This window comes from Falco rusticolus, chromosome 5 (genome assembly GCF_015220075.1).
Source record: "Falco rusticolus isolate bFalRus1 chromosome 5, bFalRus1.pri, whole genome shotgun sequence".
Classification (NCBI taxonomy): domain Eukaryota; kingdom Metazoa; phylum Chordata; class Aves; order Falconiformes; family Falconidae; genus Falco; species Falco rusticolus.
The window spans coordinates 72079279-72093967 of record NC_051191.1 but is presented as its reverse complement, the minus strand read 5'-3'; positions in this window follow the sequence as shown (position 1 = coordinate 72093967).

The following is a 14689-nucleotide window of genomic DNA, read 5'->3' as shown; positions in this document are numbered from 1 at the left end:
ACAACCCTTTCTTTTCCTCTGAGGGACTGGTCTTCCAAAGTTTTCTAATGTGCCTTACACCCTTATAAAGTGACCAGTACTCAGAAACCAGACCGGCTGTGGATTGAATATATCTTGCTTTTTTTGAAAATGACACACATCTTGGATTCCTATTGCATCCCATCCCTCCTAGTCATTTATTCTGTTATTTTTACTGTTCTAGTAGTATTTATATTGCAAAAGTACAAAGAAAGGCATAAAGCAAAGCCTATTAAACCCACATCCAACAGGTGTAAACACCTGGATGAAATTTAAGGAACTGAAGAATTAGGACCGGAGTGTTCAATCCCTGAATAAAACAGGAACAAGAGCTGGCCAGATGATGTTCCAGCACTACATTTTTCCACTGGGAAATGGCTGTCACTGACATGTTCCACTGTAATGAATCTGTTCAGAGAGAGATCAGCTTGGAGGCTGACTCCTTCCTTACCTTGAATCCCCAGTCTTCCTGGCCACATGACAGGGAGCTGAAAGCCTGGAAGCACCCACAGACCAGCCTGCAGCTCTTCCATAGGTTGGCTTCACCAGTACCACCTCTCAAAGTGGTCTGGGACCCCAGGCTTCGCTGCAAATCAGCCTAGGCTCTGCCAGGTTCTTGGCAGATGGCTATGGGCCTGGGAGTCCTCAAGACAGGAGCCTCTACACATGTCTATCTCCTTTGCCTTTTTTCCCCAAAGATCGGAGGCTGGCTGCAAGCTGAACCCTTTAAAAAAAAAAAAAAAAAAAAAAAAAAAAAAAAAAAAGGTAATCTTGGCTGCAATGCAAGTGCAGTTTCAAAACCTCTGAATTTTTGTTGAAACAAAAAACTCCATGACTGATCAAGTCCAGCAGAGGAGAAAAACTCCAATTCCCTCGCTCTGTCACAGACATGGAGACGTCAAAATTTCAGTGGACTAGGACACGGAAAATACCCTTTCCTGTGGAAGCCTTGTAACTAGGGAAAGTTCTTACCTGTTGGAACTCATATTTGAACCATGCCAGTAGGAGAGCTGAAAAGTCTGAGCATGGGGTCTAGGACAGGGGCAACTTGCCCACTCATGGCTGACCTGTCATGCCAGTGACCTGTCTTTCAACCTACACAAATCCTCTCTAGCAGAGCAGTGTGAGTGCCGGTGCTGTTTGTCCTTTTAGGAAGATGTGATGTGAAAGCAGGACACACAAAAAAAACCCCAAAATCACCCTTCTGTAGCTGAGGCTGAGTGACCCTGAGCTTGAAAAAATGCTTATGAAGTGAGAAAGGCTTCTGTTGTGTTAATTCAAAGTTTTGCAGGTAATCTGAATTCCATTTCAAGGTTAGAGGAGCTGCATAAGTGATTCTCCTTTAAGAGAGATGAGAATAAACATCATTTAGAGAACTGAAGTATTTATGACTGGAAACAAGCCTGTTTGTTAATGGATAACTGATGAACTGAATCCTGTGGAAGGTCATGTTTTGAAGTGAGATATAAAAAAACAGTAAAGCAGATTCAACAGCCCCAGGGAAAAAAAATAAACAAAAACAAACAAACAAACAAAAACCCCCCACCTTCCTAAAATATCAAAACAAAAAGAAAAAAAATAAAGAGATGGAAGTGGTTTAGGTCAGGGTTAGTGCTTGGCAAGGACAAGCGGAATACAGGAAAGTTTTTATGGCAGGTTTTCCTTTCTTGTTGAACTAATTAGCTTGTGTGATGGGCTATTATTCGTTAGGTATGCCCACATCCCTAAATTCTAGCTGGCAAAGAATTCTTCCTTCTCTGTAACATGTGGAAAGTTGCATAAACATTGACTAATATGAATCTGATTTTGAAAGGGAGTCCTGGGTAACAAGAGGGTCTTGGACAAGGAAAAGTGCTTGCCTTGGATGGTGTTTGGGGAGAAGAAAACAGGAGAAGAATCTGCTCAAGAGCCTCAAATACTCTTTCCTCTCCCTGCTGTTGACTTGGCTAAGAGACCATGAAGATTATGCTTTCCCTGCAAGACACAGAACAGATTACTCCATAAGAAATTGCACCAGCTGAGAACCTTGTGGAGAGAGATAAAACAAGAGAGGAGCAGAGCTGACATCTTAAAACCAAAAACCTAAATCTCTGGTTGAGTTGATTCTAGTCCTCCTAAGGGGGACCAAACAAAAAGACTTTCTAAAATCCCTCTGCAGTCATTGTTACCGCTCCAAACAGGAGTGGAAGACAAACTGTGGCCCAATTCTGGATGTTACTGGAAAGAAACAGTGAAATGGACTCATCCTAATGTTACAGATGACAGATACATGCATTTTATTCTTTATTTTATTGTGGATTCATTTTCTGGCTTTACTAAATGCATTTTACCTTCCCTTGATAAAAATGGTTTTCTACCTGCATGCGCAAGAGGCCCCAGGGGGACACGCTTATTTATTTCAGGTTTCACAGGAGGGCTCAGCCTGATTTAGAACACACTTGATTGTGACCATTTTTGCTGTCACTAGCCACCTGAAATCTTATAATTACAATGACAGACATCTGTCCAAATCAGATGCCATTTCCTTTTAGCAAGTTATGCTACCATCACAGGGACTAAACCTAAATCAAATAAAAACATCCCCACACAGTTCTGCATCAGTACAGACAAGACCAAACATCACCTTCCTGTGTCATCAGTGTGGATTGCTGCAGCAGGAAAGAGGACTGGTGCGTGGCTTTTACATCTTTCCCAGTCTTGCTAAACTTGCTTTCTCTCCAAATCCAAGGGAACTGTAATCTCAGATCATTCTTGCCTAGTAGGAGAAGAAATGTTTTTGCAGCTAACCTACTAACAGGTTCTGTCTGGATTAGTTTCAATTTTTAGGATATTTTGGCATAAAGGCTTCTGTCTTACTCCCTGACACCCTGAGTCCAAAACAGGAAGACAAGGTGATGCAGGGCAGAGACTGTACGAGCGAATACGGGAGCCAGAAGTAGGGCTGACTCCCAGCTTACATCTCTGCTTGGAAATGTAGTATCATTTGTAATACTCAACTGAGCTGCTGTTGCTAACTCCATGTCTCTGTGCTATCTACTCCCTTGCCTAGTATGGAGTGGACATGGAAAAGGAGAAACAACCTTCTTTCAAATGCTGTATTACCAGAGATGGTTCTCAAATGGCATTCCCACCTGCCAGCTGGTCTTTGAGTCAAGATCTCTATGAAGGAAGAGAGCATGTCCTTGAAGAGGATATTCCTCCAGGGCATCAGCTGAAATCCTGACTATCCTGCCCTTAGACAGCCCTCTCCTAAGGTATCATCTCACAGGTCGGAAGCACTGACAGCCGGTGATGAATAAATCATACCCTATAATCTGTTTAATACAAGTCTCGCTCCTACCTCCTAATAAATGAAAACACTATGTTTCCTTTGATAAGAAATGCATGAAAGTGTGCCATTCATAAAAAGATTCAATTAAACATATGAAGCATATCCTGCTGTGACCCATGTTTCAGTAACAATGTGATCTTCTCTCTTGTGTGCCAGTGGGACTTGTTCAGGCCACTTTTGGGTCTGATTTTTGGGGTTTTTTTTTAAACACGCAAGTCACCTCATTGGGAAAACCTGGTCAGATCTTTAGGACTAATTCTACACATGCAAAATAATTCTCCAGTGCAAAAGTAGTAAATACAGCAATTTATTTAAATAGAGGCTGCCAAATCATGTTTTTTCTCCTTGAAGCAGAAAAAAAAAGTCCTTTTTCTTGTTCTTAATGGAAAATATAGTTTTGCTTCAGACCAATTAGATCAGAAGGAATAACTGGGAAATTGTTCACAAGAGAAAGATCCTCCTTTCCTAGGCTTTTTTCTTCTAAATAATTGTATTCAAGCAGGTCTGAACATAAAAAAAAAAACAAAAACCAAAAAAAAACCCAAACCCTGAAACGTTATTAAAGAGTTTGTTTTCAGAAGTATTTTAAATGCCTTGCCATCTTTGATTTCAACAGTTTGAGACAGAAAAGCAAGCAAATGATGGAAACTGACTCACCACAACAAGGGAGTCCAATATCACTAACTAGAGAGAACCACAAACATACAACCTCGCTTTCAGATTGATCTCTTGCAGTTTGAAATCACAAAGTAGTTATTTCACTGTCACAGAAAAGCTTATCCTATGCAAATAGATTTCACTGAAAATACTCAAGGCAATTACTGAACATTTATCTTTCTAATAATTTTTCTGAAGAACATGACCATTTAATTAGGGGATTAGATTGAATTCTGGCTCACTGATGTCAATGAGAGTCTGCTACTCACTCCACTGGTGCCAGGGTTTAATCTTCAGATTTCAAAAGGACTGCCTATCTGCTTAAACGTATGCAAGTACTTAGGTATGTTGCTGCACTGGGTCATGAACCTCCAGTTTATTTACAAAGCTCTGTAGAACTTTATATGGGGGTAAAAAAGTATTGTAATTAATTTCAAGAAATAGGAAATAGCTTCCTGTTTAATTCCCCATTGAATGCTAGTGTCCCACTTTCAGTTGGACAGAAAAACTGTAAGTGATGTCTTTTTGGTTGATTCTTACCATTTCCGATCAGCTAAAGGATTTATCCCATTTCTGTGGAAGATGCCACAACCTTAACAGACTGACAGCTACTGCAACAGCAGAGCATGCCCAGGCAGAAAACCAACAGGTCCTAACAAACTCTGGAGAAATGAAAATGCTGCAACACCTCTCCTCTGCAATTCAAACTGTCACGAGCAGCTCTGATTTACTCTGCTCTCCCATGACGGCTTCCCACAGAAAAAAGCTTAATGTCAGGTCACCGTTCTTATCTGCTCATCTCAAAGGAGCCTTTGGGTACTGTACGCATATGTTTAAGCCCTCTCCCAAAGCTGCAGGATGAAAAATCACCTTGTCAGCAGCGATGACACACTAACACAATACAACTTTGTTCACATAAAGACAAAGCTCAGCTGTGCAGAAGACCAAGTTTTCCTGAAGGACAGCCATAAAATTCTCACAGAAGCTAAGACAAGTCTTGCCACATCCCAATCTGTATGCAAAGCACACTTTAACCTTGCCCTTTTCTCTTTCTACCGCAAGAATACAGCTGTGGATTGTTTTGAAACAGAACCCATACAAAATGGTACAAATAACAGCACGCAGATTTGTCCTCCAGGGGAAAAGCTGAGAGACTAAACCACACGTAAACAGACGTTAACAGCATTGCTTCTTACAGACTGCAACACGCTTAGAGGCTGACGGTTGCAGAAGCCATGGAGGCACACAGCACCCTGCTCCATGAGCAGGTTGTTCAGCCCACACTAAAATTGTTGACTTGGAGCCAGCACACATTGTTCATAATGAGAATTTAATACTGAAAACGCTCAGAAGGTAACTGAGCATTATTAAAAGAAGCCACATCGCTTTTATACGTATGCAGCTCCATTCCACACAGCAGCTGCCTCACATCAAAGATACATCCCGAAAGAAATGCTCAAGGATACCCGCAGTTAAACCTCGACCTGATTACATCACACAGGTGATCAGAGGAGCTGTGGGCAAGTCCCTCCCCGCCCTCTCTGTCAGAGCCCAGGCATTTGCTCACAGGGAGCTCAGGGACTACTTGTACTGCCCAGGCTGGGACACGGCACAGTGCAGCTGCCAGGCTTCAGCGCAGCCGCTCATTTTACCATACTTCTTTGGCACATTCCTTCAGCAAGCACCAAAGGCTTCTAGGCTCACACTGCAAATTCAGCACAAATAAACTGTTTTCCTCAAGTGTGGTTTATGATTAGAGCAGAACAGGGACTTGATACCTGCGGGCATGTGATTATTTCATATTCCTCCACAAATGTAAACATTTACAAAACTAAAGCATAGCTGTTATGAAATATCTGTTAGCATAAGTCTAGGTACTACTAGTGCTAAAACATACAATAAAAAAGGGTCAATTTCTAATGAAACTAGAACAACGCTTTTGGAAAATATGTCATATTATTAAAAATATATCAAACAGTTTTTAAACTGTGTAGCAAAAGTCACTGAAGTACCATTTCAGTCCACGTAGCCTAAAAAAATAACAACAGAAGGTGAATGATAATTTGGTCACAATAATCCTTTATAATGCCTTATTTTTGACACTGGGTGTAAGCAAATCTCAGCATTATCTCCTAAGTTTTGTTCAATGTTGCTGTGAATTAAATGAAAAGCGTACTACAAAAGGCTAAGGCAAGGACTTATTGCACAACTCGGTTGAACTAAGACACATGAGAAATGCTTGCTGGAGTTTATTTTTAAAAATGAGCATTTATAAACATAATGTGCCAGGTCTTGGGAAATATATAGTTTATTGCCCTCAAAGTTCTGGGAGAACCTGCTGGAGGCAGACTGCATTCCCCAGCATCAGTCCATGGCTAAGAGTCTCCAAGAACATGATACCAAAGAAATTACCTGCTGCTAGTGGGAGCTTAGCGGAGCACTACACATGCTGAGCCGGTTAAGGACTGCTCCCAGCAGAAGAACATGTGCTATCACAGGGACACCCCTGGTGCACGGTGGGGGTCTTGAAAGAGAGGGAGATACAGTTTGCATGAGACTGGAAAGCCAGCCTGAGAGACTGTCGAGCCTGCACAGGCGGTTATAACACCACAGTTAAAAACTGTGAAATTTGCTTTAAGAAATTTCTCTTTCCAAAACCGATTTGTTTACATTTACAGTTTTACAGAACAGGAGAAATAGTTGAGTTTATTTTTCTTTGGTTCTCTGGTAAGCTAACATCCTCACTGAGCTATATGAACACAAGCATTCAGTATCTAGGGCCTTTTTGATCATCTTTTTGAAACACTGGCACTCACCATCAGCCAGTTACAGCTATGTATGTGTAATTGCCGCTCTGCTCTTCACTATTCAGTATTTTAAGGACATCTACAGCATTAATCCTATTTCATATTTTATTAAACTATCATTCTCTTCCACCAAAAAAATGTTATGTTGATCTCCTAAACCCCCTCTGGCTTCAGCTGTAATTCTCTTCCACCATGGATTTAGTCTGCTGCTCATCACAACAGCACCATGTACACCTGCTTTAATAAAAATAGGAATGAATTAGTCTTTAGCTAGCAATTGTACCAAAGGGCAAGGTAATGAATAGCTAAATAGACATGAGTATATAACCATTTATGTAAAATGAAGAGTGTGGGCTACCTGCTTGAAATTCTTATTAAACATTTACTTGTTTTATCATAGCATCAACAGAACAAAACAGAATAGTCAACTATGCTTTTGTAAGAATGATTTCTACAACAGGCTTAATACAGTCCCTTAGCATTTCAAAAGAAAGCCACAATTCAACTTTCGGAAACAAGCAATTGCATTTGACTTCCTTGGGTGTCCAGACGATGGGTATTAGTCCTGCAGTCTGAGACATGACAGTCCTTGGTCACATACACAGTACTGTCAGTGCAGCACTTTGAACACAATAGTAGGCACGGCCTTCCCCCAACACACACACTGGTGCCAGATGAGGCAGGCTGAATAAAGAGCTTATTACTCTACCTGCCATGCACATTGCTCTCTTTTAAACTCAAAGACACTACCTCTAATTCAGGAAATATACCTTTGCCTTACTCTTCTATCCTGCCTCACGTTGCCATGACTGTTGCTGTCAGAGACATGACACAGTACTAGATGGATCTGGCCCAGTTATGTCATTCTTAATCAACATGAAGTTTCACTGGTAAACTCATAATGCAGAAGAAACCTCGAGCTTTACAGAATACATACACTAATTTTCTATATAATCATTAGCATGACTCAACAGCAGCTCTTATCACGTAACTAGGAGTCTGCATCTCTTTTCGGAAGCTTAGTCTCTAGGGCCTCTACTGGTAAATCAATTGCCAATTCAGATTTTTTACTCTTGTATTGGGATTTTTAATGAGTCACATGTTCCCTGTCCTCCCAGTGCTGACATGAAAGCAAAAGGTCAACATAAACTCTGCATCATGAATTCTGGTTAATTAAGATATAACATGCCTCACTATTCCTAGTCAAGAGTCAAACATAACTGGGAAGATCAAATTTTAGTGATCAGGAAAGAACAGCATAATTTCAGAACGCTGCATTAGACAGAGGGCAGCAAACAAAAGCAGAAATAATATCCCTCAAACATCCAAGGTGCTTATCCCCAGAAAGAAGAGCTGTGAACTTACTTGCATTTATATTCCAAATATCACAGCAGCAGGTGATGTGAGGCTTGAAAAATATATTTGTATTGGATTAGAAATAGGAAGCCAGGGTGAGAAGCTGCCACTGCCTGTGACTGAAAGAAGATACCAAGGGATGAGTAACTCCATGAAAAGCACACCTTGAAGCTGTTAGGTCTCCAGGTTAGGAAGGATAGGATGGAAAGACTCTGGCAAAAGTTTGCTAGCACCGATCAGCCTGATATTGAACTACAAGCCTATCTCTCCAGCTTTGTCTCAGAATCCAAAGCAGCAGTTCACTGAACTCAGTGGATTTTAAATCCCTTAACTTTAATAGCAAGAATATACTTGTGATACCTTCAGAAAGAAAATTTAGTGTTTAGATAACTACCTGGTTGTTGAGCTAGAACAGAATTACAATTGCATTTGATTCATTTTTCACCAAACATTTCTGTCCTTTCAGCTAAAACTTGACCTTAAGTCATGCTAACTACCTCTTCTGTGTTATTAAGCCTTCTCAGCATTGTGGGAACAAGCTGAATTGGGCATCTGGTCTTCACAGAAATACTGACCGCAGCAACAAGAAAAACTACGCATACACACTAGCATATTGAAAGACCTGAGACCCATCCAGGTCTATAAAGGCAACAAAGTGAGGAGTGTTTCCTGCAAGATTCACATGAAACTTATTATTGCATGGTGGTGAGTTTTAGAAATAATTGTTACATGGCAGGCACATAAGAATACAAATTACTTACATACACGTTTCATGAACAAACCAAGAAATACCATGCCTGCTTTCTGTGAGATTAGAAAATTTGAGGTAATCCTCCTAATCCAGTCAAAGGCTGTTCTGCTCCTTAACCGTACCATGGTATGCATTGATAGTTTGTTCATACCTTGAATAATACATGTTCTTCTGGTCCCATCACCTAAAAAGAATACATTAGAACTTGGAACAAGAGCATCGACGCTTGACAAAGTATAGAATGGCTTCTCTATATGGAAGAGGACTTTTCAGCATGGGAAAGATGACATGGGGAGATATGGCTGAAGTCTATGAAATCTTGAATGACAAATAAAGCAGAGATAGGGATTGATTGTTCTCTGTTTCTTCCAAGGTGAAGTAGGGTCTATATTATGAAGCTGCCATGAGACTGGTACAAAACACAGTTAAGGAGGGTGGTTCTCAATGCAGTGGATAGAGTGGAGCTGTGGAACCCCTCACCACTGTGCACACAGGTTCAAAAGCGAACAGGTGCTTGTAAAGATGCATTGTAGATCGCAGAGCAGACTAGGCATAAACATGCTCAGGAAATTGTGAGGTGAGTGTAGTCAGCCTGAAAAGTACTAGGGTGGAAACAGCACATATGTTTGACTTGTTCTCAGTCTTCCCCAGGCATCTGTCTGTGTATGTCCACTCCCTAGAGATAAAGTTCTGGGCTTTGTGAACAATTACTATTAACAGTTATGAATGTTCTTATGTCCTAGCAGGCTTGGAACATTGTTCTGAGTTCTGCTTGTCTTGTTGAATCATCTAAATTTTTCTCTGTAGGTGTATAGAACATTTTCTTATGAACCTAAAGAACACAGAAAAATTTCAAGATCTGACTTGTCTTTCTCTGAAGTCACTCTGTACTTCAGATCTCTCAAAGAGTATATATCAGGCCTTTGAGAACACAGTGTGACTTTTCTGTGCAGAACTGGCTGCTCTGCACATTCTGAAGATTATTGTGACACTTAAATATTTGAGTTGAAAGATCTATGTAAAGACAGAGAAGGTGTAATTTTAAAAAGTCTACTTAAATGACTACCATTGTCCAACACTGTTTAGATAATTTAAAAACCTGAATTAAAAAAAAATTGCTGTGTAAATCCATATTTAGGTACATACTACATATTTGCTAGCAATGTTAAGTAACTGCTCAGTTAACTTTTAGCAATAAAAACTCAATAGAAAAGTACCTAAAATACAGGCTATAAACCCAGTCTTCCTTTCTCATTCTTCAATTCAGCTGCTATTTTATTTTCTGATTATCCAGACCTGTCAGATATTCTTTCTATTCCATATCATACCCATGTACTTATTTTATATGGACATTTAAACATTTTTCTCTCTTGCATTTAGTCAATAAGAATTAAACATAATTGTACAAAAATTTAAAAAGATTTAATCAAACACAAGAGGCCAATAAAATCCTCCTTTTAATTTGTCTCTTTGGTTCTCAGCAATTTCATCTTCTAAAACTATTTTTTAATTCATCTAGCTAAAAGCACGGGGTTTCCCATTCGTGTACATGTGTGAATCCACACATACATGTATAACAATTACAAAAAAATCCTATTATCAGAATTAAGCCGAAAAAATATTTCAGAAACCCGCAGATTCTTCTGCAAATAATTGTGGTCTCTAAATGAAAGCTTCTTTTTTCACCCATATGTAGGTGTTAGTGGTTTCCATGACAACTTTCTGACAGTTTTCCACTATTTCCACTAGGTTTTTGAATTATAGCTTATATATGTTATTAAAGACTAGCTTTAGTTTTTGCAGAACCCTAAAGCCTTCTTGACAAAGCCGTTATGCCAGTAATGTTGGAGAAGTGTTTAGAGTCAATTTTGATGCAAATGTCACATCTCTTTGGATAAAACTGTAAAAAAAAAAGAAATAGCAATGACTACTTACTTTTGTTATCTTGCAGCCTCAGTAGCCTATTCAAAACATAGCATGCTATCATTCAAGCATATCAAGCGGAGAAATAATTTGGAGACAATCATACAAGACAGATAGATCTCTGACAGCAATCTAAGCCATGGCAATCAAAACTAAAACTGCTCCATTTTCTCTGCTTTGTAGTCAAAAGCCCATAAATCCTTCAACTTTCACTGGGTCTCCCCTCCAACCATAAAATCAGCTTTGATTCTCTCAGGCTTCTAATGGGTTGGCTCAGGGAAGGAGCTCAACTTTCAAATCAAAGGAGAAAAAACTGTTATGCAAAAAAGAGCTTCTGTAAAAATAATGGAGCATTCAACACAGCAAAATTATGAAACTTCATTCATTATATGACAAGACATTTTTCTTTCATGCAGAAGGTGGCTGGAAGAGATTTGTTGCCATGGCATAAAGCTTGCAAATGTGGTGACTGAGGAAAGAGTTCTGCCATGGCAGAAAAGGCGAGATATTCAAGAAAGAAAAGTGCAACCCAACCATCGAAATTCTCAGGAGGGGCCTAACCTTAATCCTGCTTGGTTGTATCTCTTGTCATGACAAGGGTGTTAAAACAGACACGTTATTCCACAGTGGGATATCCCAGAAAATTAAGCCATACGAGGTTGGGGTTGAAAGGTCGTAGTGTTTGGTTTGTTGTGGCTTGTTTTTTGGGGGTTGATTTGTTTTGGTTTGTTTTTCGGGGGGTGTGGGGGTGTGGGGGTTTTGGGGGGATTTTTTTGGTTTTGTTTTTTTTTGTCTTTAGGTGGAACATTTGACATCATGCGTAACTCAGATTGGCTTGAATAAAAACATGACCTTGTAAAGCATCTACAATTGGCAAGCAGGCTGGGTGAGCATTCAGGCAGCACAGATGGGTGCCTGAAAAGGAAGAATACAATCGTCCGTGACTGCACATGTATAAATCCTGTGAAGATAGAAAAAAAGGATGCTGGCAATTTTATATTTTTCTTAGAACAGGGAGAACCTTGTACTGACCCCAAGCAATAGGAACAGTAACATTCAGTGATCCCAACCTGAAAGGGAAAAATACTTTCTCTTACATTTGGTGCTAGACTTCTCTCAGGAAGCATCTGGACACAAGAATTGGAGGGAGGAATGAAAGCACATTTGGGAAAGCCTCAGATTGTGCCCAACTGTGCACATCTGTGACTATGCACAAAGTTATGCAGTGCCTCATATAGCTAAACCTCTTTTTGAAACTGAACGTGAAGATCAAGCAATACAAAGCCAGATCAAAGAAAAGTGGAGAATTTCAAATTTCCTAAAACCTGAAAAAACAAGTTTCAAAACCCTTCTAATGCCACCCACTGCCATGGGGCAATCCTATTTGGCTGGTGTGCATCAGATCCTGTGCACAATTAGAGGTACACCGTTACTACAAGAGCTCTTGTCACACAAGAATGACAGGACAACAGCTCCTGCAGTCAGAAGCATCCAAAAAGGTCTTAAGGGTGTTCAGAGTGTGTTTTTAACACTATTCAGTACTTTAAGTCCTGTACACTGAGACCTGAAGTCAGCATTGGCTGACTAAGCCAGTGTCTTAATACAACAAAGCTAATTAGGTCAGTTCTTAGAGTGAAGGTCTGAGAAGGGGTTTTATTACCTGGCTGGAGTTGCAATTAAGCCGTTTGCAGGAAAAGTCCCTAACTTTGAGTGCAGTACCACAAGGATGCTTTTCAGTGCTTGCAGGAGTTTCCCCATTCAGTCAGAAGACAGAACACAACTGTAGCAGCTCTGAGGATCTTTCCTGTTGCCTTTGCCGTAGATGTTTTTCCATCTTTGTCAGATAGGCTATCCATTATGTTCTGCCTCTTATGTTGCTTCCAGTGCCCTTGAGTCCAAGCCAAGTGTCGCATGCTTCTTTTCAAAACCTCAGAACATCTCTGTGCTGTTATTTACATTTGGAAGATGAAGCAGAGACCAAGCTACTAATTTTCAGTGTCTACAAAGTGAGTCAGACCATTTGACTTTACAAGTCAAGGTAATTATTCTGTTTAAGCGGAAAGAACTCCACGACCTATCCTTGAGCATGACAAGGGGGAAGGAAATCAAACTGAACTCACTGACTGAACCATCATTTCTCCTTACAATCTAACTACAAGTGCAAAAAACAGGCAGATGGTGATAGATTGCATCATTTGACTCTCATCCTCTCTTAAGTGAGTCTGTTCATAGGCGAGCACTGCAGTGAGGTTCTGTGGCTTCCTCTGGATGTCACCAAATTCTGTTCCTTCCCACTTGGGGAAAATCACTGTCCAGAGAACAGCAACAAAAGATAACCCTCATCTTCCACAGAACTTCCTCTCAATAAGATCCTGGCTATGAATATTTAAAATATTTCTGAAGCAAAGAAAAAGTTGCTCTTATAATCCATTGCTGATTTTTGTATCATTATACTGATCTTAAATGCCATGCAGTGAACTACTAGTTGGGTATTGAGTTTCCCTCTGTACTGTACACATCATGGGAATTCTGTTCCTTTCTGTAAAAGGAAAAGTGATTTCTTTTAAAACTCTGTTTCAGCTCATCCAACATGACACATATATTGCTTTATATGAGGTACTCAAAGAAGGCAAGTTGTCTTGAGGTGGACATCCAAGTGATTAAAGACAGTTGAAGCGGCAGGCAATAATTCTGTTAGGATAACGCTAGGAAAGGATGCTACTCAACTGGCTTTTCACATGGATAGCAACTCTCTTGTCTCATTATTCTCCCCATTCCCACCTATGGATGGGCCCGTAGTAGGAGACAGACTTCAGTTTGTAAGAACTTTTTGTGTTCTCCACTGTATAGAAGGTCTATGCCAAGGTGTCATCTCTTGGCTCCTCTATCTATTCATACTGATAAAACTATAAAACATCACTCTTATAAGCACCTCTCTTTTTTACAAGTATTCAAAAGAGAGGTTAAAAAAAGAAAACCATCAAGTCTTCCCCGACCTGTCTCTTGGGAAAGAGACTGACCTCCCAAGAAGGCAAGGAATCAACTTCCAGCACCTCGAAACATAGCTCCTCCACCAAGGCTGCAGAACTGTTAAAAGGACAGAAAGCTCTAGAACACTAAGCACATTGTTTTCATACAGACAGTAAACCTGAACAACAAAGTGGTGCTGCAGATGAACTTGTCTGGGTACTTGTAAACCAAAGCAAGAGACTGTGCTCTACCCCGTGGGAAGCACTTCGCAACTCCTGCTGAGCAGCTTTTGAGGAACTCTCTGGCAAAAACAGGCAGTAAAGAAACATCTGTAATATATGAAAAGAAAATAATCTATGTAGTCACTACCACAATACAGTAATAAAATTAAAGTAAATCAGTTTTACAACAATTCCTGTATTCATGCTCAATCATATTGCCCAAAATTATTTTCTGGGCCTTCACTGCTTACTAAAACTAAACTTGAGATAGTATCAGTTCTGTTATTTTTTGTTGGATCAGCAACATTCTGTCTCTAATGTGGGAAGTTGAACTTTCACACACAATTCCTAGTCGTTGCTTTGTTTCTAACAGCAGAAAGACATCCATATTGCCTTTTAAAGTCAGCCCAAATGGTCTAGAGCAGAGTTGCCCAGCTGAGGTTTCTTTAGCATTCTCCTAACTGATTCTTCATTTTTCTTTTGCAGAACATTTTATTACTAACACCTGGTGCAAAACCATGTACCTTAACTGAAAATTAAATATCCTTCACATCAGTTCCAGTCAAGACTGTTGCTATACATTGTTTATATTGTCCCTATGATGCCCATTTCACTTCCCCTACTGCTAGAATAAAATTCTCTGGTTGGTTACTTG